Genomic DNA, 10,990 nt, shown 5'->3' with positions numbered 1-10,990 from the left:
GCTCCTGTGACACTTGGTTAATCACCTTTCCCCAACCAGAGAAGAGATTTTGAAGGGCAGGCCATGTCTCAGAGTAGTAAGCCGTGACCATCTTTCTAAAAAGAATGTCAGAATTTAAAATAACAGTTGTTTCATGAAACTATTGCATCAGACATATAAAACTTGGGTGGGTGCCTGTGTGTACACTGGTGACAGAAAATCAATTTCTCATGAGGAATCCAGCAGAAAGAATGTAAATGCAAGATGAGGATGGGGTCCATGTCTGAATTGCTCATCCATATACCCACTAGCTCTGCAGCTAGCATACGGTAACAAGTCAGTAACTTGAGTATGTGAGGGGTCTAGAGGGTCTGAAGCTGCCACTCACCATTAGCTGTGAAAGGGGTCAGGTCTCCTCTCTTACAAGCTCCTGGGACATTATCTCTTCAGTCTGGGGTAGCCCAATGATTTCCCCCGTGTCCTTGAAGCCCAGGTTTGGAGCTGGGGGTTCTTGACCCCTTGGGTGGGGTCTTCCCTGGCTGCCTTAAGTGGGCCTTCACCTGCTGTAGATCGGATAAGGCTCACTTTGAGTAAGTATGAAGGGAGAGGCTAGGCCTGTGAGAGGAGGCCTGTACCAGCTGCAGGGCCACAGCCATTGCTGAGCACTCTGGGGTGAGGCTGGGTCCAGGCAGCGGGTAGCTCTGTGAGTGACGGATGCAGGCTCCTGTGTCAGAGGGAAGGCATTTAGCCCAGAGATCTCAGCCCTTGGCAGGGAGTGAGATGCTCCTGGACAGACGTCAGCTCTCACCCGCGGGCCACGGCATTGGCAGTTCCCCACCCTCGTGCCAGCAGCTCCTCCACTGGCAGCCGTGACAGCCACAAGACTTGGTGCCCAGAAGGTTGGGCAGGGCTGAGGACACAGGGGCCAGACACTCCTGCCAGCGGAGACAGCAACTGAGACTAAGGCAAGTGTATGGTGGAAGACGCCAAAGGGTAGTCATCAGAGGGCTCAGGGAAGCCATGAAGACTTACTCCTCTGGCCCAGGCTGCCTCCCAGAGTCTGCCTGCGGCACCTCAGCACCCCACTGTCACTCTGAGCACTCTGCTATGGTGAGCTGAGGGCTGTGGAAGGGCAGGCCACGCCTGTTCACAAAACAATCTGCTGCCCCTCCCCCCCCCTTGCCTGGCACAGATAAGGAGTCAGGAATGTTTGCAGAAGAAGCACACCAATAAATCAGCCATTCACTCTAGTTGGACTCCCCTGGGCCCTCTCTCCCATTTGAACCCTTACTGTCCTCTGAAGTCGCCTGCCCTTTTTCTCACCAGCAGTTCTACCTTCTGCTCTTTATTTTGCAGAAAGGAGGTCAGACACAGGGCTGTTTGAGAGTGTCACCAGATGGAAGAACACATGGGGATTCACGCACATGCACTTGTGCACACTCAAGGCATCGAGGCTGAAATCAGGGGCTGTTTCCAGGAAGAAGAGGAGTGTGTAGTACAGGGAGATACCTGAAACCCCAGGAATGAATCTCAGCTTCCTGTCCCAAAACCCATCAGGCCAGGGGCCTCAGGGCATCCGCAGGGACAGAGACAGGCATGCAAGCCAGAGGGGAGTAAAACAGAGGGTAGCCAAAGGACTTTATTCAGAAATGACATTCAAAGACTGGCAGCTGCCAAGCTACATCTGGGAGTGATCCCAGAGGGACCCCAGGGACCCTTGGGGAAGCACCACCCTTTTGTGGGTATCCCAAGCCAGTCTGAGTAGCAGGGGTCGGGACAAGGCCAGCCTGAGCCCAGCACGTGTAATGACCATCCTGACAAGCACTTCCCCTCATGCCAGCTCATGGGGCTGGCATCCCCGGGCAGCTGCCAGGCACCTGCTGCCGGAGAGAAAAGCCCCATCATCTCAGCCTTTGTGCACAGATAGGCCAGCTCAGATTCCAGAAAGGCATGTGAGGTCAGAGCAGAGCCCTCTTCCCCGGATGTGGGCTGACCAGCCAGTGGTATGTCCTGTCCTCCTGCTGCCCTGTTCTGTGCCAGCCTCTGTATGAGGCAGCACTCAGGGAGCACGTGCTGGGATAGAGGCTAGGCACAGCGGGCCAGGGGCCAAGCTTGCCTCCAGCATTTCTCCTTGGAGCTGTCTCTCTTTGAGGACTCTCTGCACCCTCTCCCACCTCTCAGGCAGCTCCTCTCTTCCTAGAAGGCTAAGACCAGACCTCTTTTGCACACAAGGCTACAGGAGTTGCTGCGAGGACAGGAGATGCAGGGAGGGCTTGCCCAAGAGGAGAGTCCGGTTTAACAGAGATAATTGGGTCTCCTGTATCCTGTATCAATCCATCATGTTTATAGCCTTTTACTCCAGACAGGAGACAGCAAGGAAATGACAAAAGCCAATAAGGCCAATAAATAAAGGGTAATGGAATAAGCAGTATGTGCAGCCATTCCCTGAGCCTCAGAGCTAGCAGCAGCCCCTCCCTTTGGTCTTGACTTCACCCACGGGCCCCAGGAGACAGGGAAAGCCACTCAACAGCCCCCATGGGGAATGTCCAGCTGGATTTCCAGCTGCTCTGGCCAAAAACTCTGACATCATCCTTACCTCCTTTCTCTTACACCCTCCCCGTAGGAAGTGTCGGCTTTGCCTTTGAAATACATCCCAAGTCTAACCAGTTCTCAGCACATGCACTGCCACTATCATCCCTGTCCTGAGTTCCTGTAGACCTCCTAACTCTCCTTGCCCCACCATTCCCACACAACTGGCCCAGGACCACTGAAATTAAGTCAGATGACGCCACTGCATGCTGGGAACCCTCCATGGCCCATCACATTCAGGGTAATAGCCTGCACCCTGACATGCCCTCCATGATCCAATACCTTCTCCCCAGGCCTGTTGGAGTCCCTCTACAAGATGCCTTTTGCTCCACTTCAGCCACATCCATTCCTTGTGGGTCCTGGTAAGGTGCGGGAGGCCCTGACCTAGAGCTGAGCCCTGGTTGTCCCCTCTGCCTGGTACATTCTCCCCCTGGGTCCTGTCTGGGTCGCCTCCCTTCTCTTTCCATTTGCCAGTGACCCTGGTGTTTTCCACCGCTCCCCAGCCCACTGCTTTTATTTTTAAATCGGGTTCAGGGAGGTATAATTTATATACAATGATATTCACCCCTTTAAATGTGCAGTTGGATGAGTTTTGACAAATATATAAGCAATATAGCCACCACCATAAATGAGATATTAAGCATTTCCTAGCTCCCATTCCTGGCAACCACTGATCTGTTATCTGTTTCACTTTTCCTTTTCTAGTAAGTTTCTACAAATACAGTAATACTTGTATGCGGCCCTTTGTGCTTAGCTGCTTTCACTTAGCATAATGCATCCATGTTCCTGCTTGTAGTAATTTTGTTCCTTTTTATGTTGAGTGGTATCCCATTATATGGATGTTCTATGATCTGTTTTCCATTCAATAGTTGGTAAACATTTGAAACACTTACAATACTTTGCATCATGAATAAAACTGCTATGAACATTTGTGTATAGGTCTTTGTGTGAGTTTATGTTTTTATCTCTTGAGTTAATAGCTAGGAACTGAATTTTGGGGTTTTATAAGTAGCATATGTTTAACTCTATAAAAAATTCTCAAACTGTTTTCCAAAATGTGTGTTTCCTCTTCACTGGGCAATGAGAGTCCCAGTTGCTCTATAACCATGCCAACACTTGGTGTTGTCTTTTTACTTGTCCTCTAACTTGAGCCTAACTGATATGTCTTGTAATTTGAATTTGCATTCTCCAATGACTAATGATGTTGAGCATTTTATCATGTCCCATATCTTCTTTGGTGAAACATCTGCTACTGTTTTTAAGGACTTGTGAACAGTGCTTGTACACTTACTGCATCATAAGGAAAAATTAGGATTCCCTATAAGGGTGAGGATTTCCATTGTTCTGCTATAGGCTTACTACTGATGTGGGGAAACCAGCCTCATTGTTCCAGCCCCCATCATCTCATCTGTGAAATGGGGAGAATAACACCACTCACCTCCAAGGGTAGTGTGAGGGCTGTGTCAATTAAAACCTGTAAAGAATTTACAGTAATCCTGGTACAAAGTAAGCATTTAATAAATGCCCAGTATTATGGTAGGGATCACTAACCATCATATGACTTATTCAGTCCCATTTCCCTCTCCAGAGCCCTGTGTTTCCATCTGTAAATGGCTGTGTTGTGGGGAGGAGGGAAGAACTGTCCACAGTAGATCCACTGAGGTCCAGGATTGCTCTGTTTACCAACACACAGTTCAGGTTCCTTCTCCCACTAGGGGCACCCCTGCAACCACCCATACATGGTACACTAGAGTCATGTACACAAGGCAACAGGAAGCTCAGCCCCCACCCCTAACCCAAATAAGGGCTCAGGGCCCAGCTTCTCAGGGACCATGAGAAACTGAAAGCACCAGGGTAGATGGAGGAGACAGAGGAAGAATTGAGAAGGGCAGGTGGCATGAGGCAAGACCAATAGATGTCAGCAAGCTGGAGAAGTCATGTGGCCTTGCTGGCCCTCTCCTGTCCCTAGGATTCGGTATGCTCTCCCTACTCCACCCCTCTACCTCCCTCAGGCAGTGCCTCAGCCATGTAAGGCCAAACTCCCAGCAACCCCATCCTGACTCTGGAGAGTGGACTTCCAAAGGGAACATCTCAATTTCCTGAGCCTCTTTGCCAGGGGCAGTGGGATAGGGAGGATAGCAGGAGTGCTGGAAATCCATGCACACAGGTCTGGGGCTGGTGCCAGGGTGCCAAGGGAGCGAGGAGGAGGTGATGAGAGAAAGCACTGCAGCTGGGCAGGGCGGGAGCAGGGTGGGGCACCACTGGGGAACTGAGGGGCTAGAGGGCCAGGGAATTCCAGAGAGGAGAACAGAGGAAAAAGGAGGTACCAAGGGCAGGGGGGCAGGGGAGCAGGAAGATGAGAGGAGGAGGAGCAGGGGGAGGTCAGGAGGCGAACCTCTGGCCTTCCCACCCATCACTTTCCCTAAGCATGCTCTTCACACCCATTGTCACCTCCTTGATTGTGGACAGCCCTGCCCAGCCATCAGCCCCCACTAGGATGCTTTTGGCACCCAGCACCTCCTCTCCCCTGGGCCAGCCACCCACTCAGGGCAACCCTCATTAGCCGCCTGCCACAAGGCCCTAGCCACAGAGCCCCCTGAAGCCAGCTTCCCTGCTCCCGCACCCTAGCTAAAGACCACACTGTCCCAAGGATACCTTCACTCTGAAGCTACCCATCTACCCTCTGCTGGCTCCATCCACCACTTGACCAAGCACCCTGTCCCTCTTTCAGAGGCTATAGTTGCAGGGGTGCTTCTGGTGGGGGAAGGGACCTGAACGATGTGTGAAAATATAAGTGAAAGCTAAAGCTGAGCAGAGGGTCCAAATTGGAGCCTCCAGGTCCCTTTACTCACTCATTGCCACTAGGGAGGTCAGCCTACACATGGGACCAGCTGGAGAGACTGAGGCATCTGTCCATTCTTCCTTTAGGAAACATGTATTGAGCTTCTTATAGATCATGAAGTTACAATAATGAGCTAAACCAGACAAGGTCTCTGCCCTCATGTAGCTCACAGTCAACTTAGGGAGACCTGTTAACCTCCAAATCCACTACAAGGGCTGTTTACAGTTACAAAACCAGGGAGGGGGAAGTATAAAGTGAAATGAGTAAGAGCATCCTGTGGGAGGGAGGCAGAGAAGACCCCTGTTGAAGACATTGCGTTTGAGTTGACATGAAGTGACATTTCCAGCCAGAAGGAGGAGCAGGTGGAATGCGGCCCATCCAGAAGGGAAGGATGGCCCACACAGCAAGACTCAGAAAGTGGGAGCAACTCCAGCCTGGAAGGTCCAGAAAAGGAGTCAGGACACAACTCTGAGGTACATGGAGCTGTAGGAAAGGTTTATTGTTACATGGGCTTTTTATTATTTGGGGAGAGGGGTATAGTCACTAATCAGGTTTATGCTTTAGAAATATCCCACTTTCTTCTTCAAGGGAAAGATTTGTGGGAAAGAAGAATGAATGAGGGAAAACCCATCAGGTGGTCTCTATAGAGAGAGAGATTGGACCAGGATGCAGACAGTGGAGAGTGAGAAACTTAGGAGTTATTTAGAATGCAAAATTGGTAGACAGAACACCCAAAAGTGGGAAAGGAGGCTCCTCTGGTCTCCTATGATCAGGACAGCAGGGTAGGGGCATAGAGGTCACTCCCAGAGAGGCCCTCTAGCTCCCTACATCTGCCCCACCAAGCACCTGGCAGGCAGAATGGAGGACCCACTGGAGTCATATTCCACCTCAGAATTGATTCAAGGTCTTAGTTACCCAGATCAAAACAAGTTCCCAGTACCTGCTTGCGACAGCACACACATGTCGCTGGTGCTGGGGATGACACGGGCTTCTCTGGCAGCTGTGAATTAACTGTATGAACTGTTCCCTGAGCACAGGGCACAAAGGTGGCCTCAAACTGCTTTTAATTTTTTCTATCAACCAAAATAGAATCTACATGATATATCTAGTCCATCCCTTGAGAAATTTTCACCATCTGCTTGAATTGCTTAAAAACAATCCTATGGATTGGCATCTGAACAGCACTGTCACTTCACTCTCAAGGACACTAACAACATCCTTATAGGGTCTAGCCCAGGCCATCAGAAGACAATGTCATACCTACATGTCCAGTGGACCCCAGCCCCCCACCCCCCACTTTGACTCTGTCTAGGTGGTACTCCTATGGGTAACCACAGCACCTAGCCACAAGTACAAACACAATCTCAGCACACTGGAGTCCCCAGAATTCCCTAGCTAGGCCCACACCATGCTACCATCAGCCTTACCACACGAAACACAGGTTGGAAACCTTAGTCACCACCCTAAACTCCTGTTTTCCTCAAGATAATCATTTCTTAACTAAAAAAAATTTTTTTGAACAATTTTTTTTTGAGACAGGTCTCACTTTGTTGCCTGGGCTAGAGTGAAAACTCCTGGGCTCAAGAGATACTCCTGCCTCAGCTTCCCAAGTAGATGAGATTACAGGCATGCACCCTCATGCCTAGTAATTTTTTTTTTTATAGAACTAAGATCTCACTATGTTGCTCAGGTTGGTCTTGAACCCTTAGCCTTAATCTTCCCACCTCAGCCTCCCAAAGTGCTAAGATTAAGGTGTAAGCCACTTTCTTTTTTAGAGATAAAGTCTCACTTTGTTACCCAAGCTAGTCTTGAACCCTGGGCTGAAATGATCCTTCAACCTCAACTTCCCCAGTCACTGGGATTACAGGTGTGAGCCACTGTACTCAGCATCTTGAGATAATGTTATTTCAGAAACCCTATGGCCCAAGCCCTTTCTTGTGGCCACTTCACTCCATCCCAACAGAATTCCTTCACTTGAAATCCCAGGAAGCAGGAGGTAAATAGTGTTATCTCTCCTCCCAAAAGCTCTGGGCTCCTGGTGTGAACTAATGCACTTCCTCCAGGGACCAGCTTTTCACAACAGAGATCTCCAGGAGACAAAGCTTTGAATGTAGTCTCAAAACAGTTACAGCTTTGGATCTAGTCTCGAAACAGTTAACTAACACTAAGTGAGGGACCCTGTGATACCCCTTGCCCTACATTTGAATAACTTGAGAAAAGGTCCTTCACTGGATTCCAAATTATTTCTGTTCTAAATGTCCTGAGACTTATGGATAGGGGAATGGGCTGTACCAGGCATTTAAATCCTTCTTGATGCACTGAAGGCCCTGACTTCACCACAGTGCAGTATATCAGTGCAACAAAATTGCACTTGTACCCCACAAGCACATAGTATACACAAATAAGAAATAAGTGGTGGAAAAGGAAAAAAATAAATCCTCCTTGCAGGTCCTCAGAGCCTTTAAAAGGCTAATTTGGAAAACAGACTTCTAATGGCACTCCATCCCCAGACTCCACAAAGGCTTTGGTCTAAGTGCTTTTTATGCAGGAAAAAGGAACGTTTCCAGGTGGAAATCTTCCAAATGTGTCTTCCCCAATCACCTTGTCACAGGATTGTTCTAAGCAAAAACTTTCTTGTAAATTATCTTTGCCTTTGGCTGTTCACACACAAAGGTCACATAGTTGTCTGCCTCTGATATCACACATGTAGCTGGGGAAATGGTTTTAAAGTTTCCCACCACTGGAATCTCCAGAGGAATTCTAACCAAAAAGGGGAGATGAAATCATGAGAAGGCAGGAAAGGAAGGAAAGAGAAGGTGGGAAATATTCAAAGAGCTAGAGAAGGAGAGGGAAGCCTCTGCATAAAGTCACCCCACTCCTTTCTCCTGCTTTCATCCCTAACCTCCATTCTCTTCAGTAGTGGCCCCACCGTCACATCGAAGTAAACAGGTAAAAAGCAGTAACACACCAGTATCAATGAGCAGCCCCAAACCTTGGTTTCTAAATGTCATTCTTCATTAAAAGGAATGGTGAAAGCCTTGGTGAAATGGCTGATTCAGAGCTAGGGAAAATAAACAGATGAACTGAAAAACATCTTGTGGCAGAAAGCAAAAAAAGACCTCAAAGACCAATGAAGATATATGTCAAAAGACACAGGAGCCAGTTTGCATGGAACAACTAATCAATTTGGAAGAAACAGTGGAGTAGAAAATCCAGTGGGTGAAAATAAGGAAAAGTTTGATAAGGAATAGAGTGTCCCCCCCAAGTACTTATTAATTACAAAGAGAAAAAAGTAATTTTACAGTGGGAGATCTTGGCAGATACCAAGTGATCAAAGATAACATCTCTAACAAATGGGACACTTGTCATCGCGTGCCTCCCAATGTGATGTGCTGAGGAAGACACACACCACCACCTTTAAAGTAGGCGTACCCCAAATATGTACAACCTGAAACTAATCATGAGGAAACATCAAACAGAATCTGAGTGACATCATGGTACAAATTAATAACAATAAGGCCTGCACCCTTCAAAAATGTCAAGTTCAAGAAACACAAAGAAAGTCTACCGAACTATTCCAGATTAAAGAAAGCAAAAGGGACTTGAAAACTGAATGCAGTGAGTAATGCTGAAACAGGAAAAAAAAAGTAGACATAAAGGAGATGGGACTGAAACATCTGATGAAATGTGAATATGGACTATGGATTATACTGATAATATATACTATATAAATTATATACTATATGTAGTATATAACATATACTATATAAATTATATACTATAATTTTCTGATTTTGATAACTGCACTGTGGTTTTATAAAAGAATATCCTTGTCCTTACTAACACACACTGAAATATTCAGGGATAAAAAGGCAGGATATCTTCAATCTATTCTCAAGTGATTCAGAAAAAAATTTATTATACATACACCATATACACATATACGAAGACAGAGAGAATGAAAAAATAAATAGGCAAAATACAAACAATATTTGAGTTTGCATGAAGGATATATGGGGATTTCTTGCAACTGTTCTGTATGTAAGCTTGACATGAAAATAAAATTTACAAATGGTGAACAATTACATGGTGCTTACTCTGCGGCAGGCACTGTTCAAAACACTTGACATGTTTTAGCACATTTGGTATGACAAGATATTTGGCACTATCTATTATCAATGTTGTCATTATCCTTATACAGATGGGGAAACAAAGGCACAGAGCAGTTAAGCTACTTGCTTAATCTCCCCGACTCTGATACCTCAGCTGCTGTGCAGAGGCTGAGGGTGGACCCCATAAGCAGGAATGCACACAAAGGGCAACACACCCTTACACACACACAAACGTAGGTGGGATTGCCTGGCCCACTAGGGTTTTAGCCTGTGAATCAATGCAATCTGCAGATCTGAACACAGAAGAGAGCCTTTTAGAGAGTGGAAGGAAGTTCAGAGTTTAGGATCTTAGGGCTTGGGGCCTGGTGTGCAAGGGAGGGGATGGGGGCCTGGATAACAAGACACTGTATCTTCTAGCTCAGTCCTATTTGTCTTCTTCTTCTTCCCTTTCTCCTTCCCTACAGCTCCAAGTTTGTTTCTCTTTTCTCCAAGACTTCTCTGCTCCCTCCATTCCATGCCCATGAACCCAGAAATAAGGTGTTTCTGGCCTTTGCCTTCCAGTGAACAGTGGCTAGGGCCTTACAGGAAAGGGTGTTGGCCCAGAAAGAGAACTGACCTAAAAGCTGGGAGTTTCAGAAGATGACGAGAAGCTGATGGCCATAGGGACTAGAGCAGATAGGGGGAGGTGACAAGAGGACCAGCCATTGAGGTGCATCCAGTGATAAGACGCACCAACTGTGCCAGGCCCCAGCAATAGCAGTTACTTCAGGAACAGGCCCAGGGGTGGGGTTAGATGGCCATTCTCCTTGGTACTTTGCCAGAAAGGACTAATGGAGGTCTACTCCTACCACCCCATGAGAAGGCTGAGGCCTCATGGAGCAGAAATAAAGCCTCAAGGTCAAGGGCTAATGTCAGGGAGGATGCCTGGTTGGTAGGGCTAGATGACAGACCTTGGGGGTTGGGGAAAGAAAGATTCTGATGTCTGAATTCAGAAATGGAGTGGACCCCCACCATCACCCTCCCTGTCAAAGGGCCTGTCACAAGGCAGCCGTGGCTCACACCTGCTTATCAGGGCTGGGGTGTGGAGAGGGTGTCACAGATGGGAGATAGGGCCGGGACAGGGCTGTCCACACCAGCCCTGCTCTGCCTCCCTCATTCACACCTCCTCAGAGGCCCTCAGCCCACTCTGCCCCTGCAGCTTCCAGCCGGCCCCAATGTGCCTCCTCTGTAAACCACCCAGGCAGGCTGCCTTTCTCTAAGGATTGCTCTGCCCTGGACAGTTAAAAGACACTAAATGGGAAGGGACTCTAGAGACTATATAGAGGCAGAAACTGAGGAGTGGGGAAATCCCATTTACCCGAAATCCCATTGCAAGTACATAGAGGAACCAGAGCTAGAAGAAAGACTCTGACCCCTGACCAGAACTGGAAGGGTCTGAGCATCAGTCTGAGAGCAGAGTCCCAAGGGC

The sequence above is a fragment of the Otolemur garnettii genome, unplaced genomic scaffold (assembly GCF_000181295.1).
Source record: "Otolemur garnettii isolate 467f Iridium unplaced genomic scaffold, OtoGar3 scaffold00082, whole genome shotgun sequence".
Classification (NCBI taxonomy): Eukaryota; Metazoa; Chordata; class Mammalia; order Primates; family Galagidae; genus Otolemur; species Otolemur garnettii.
This window is presented reverse-complemented; position numbering follows the sequence as displayed.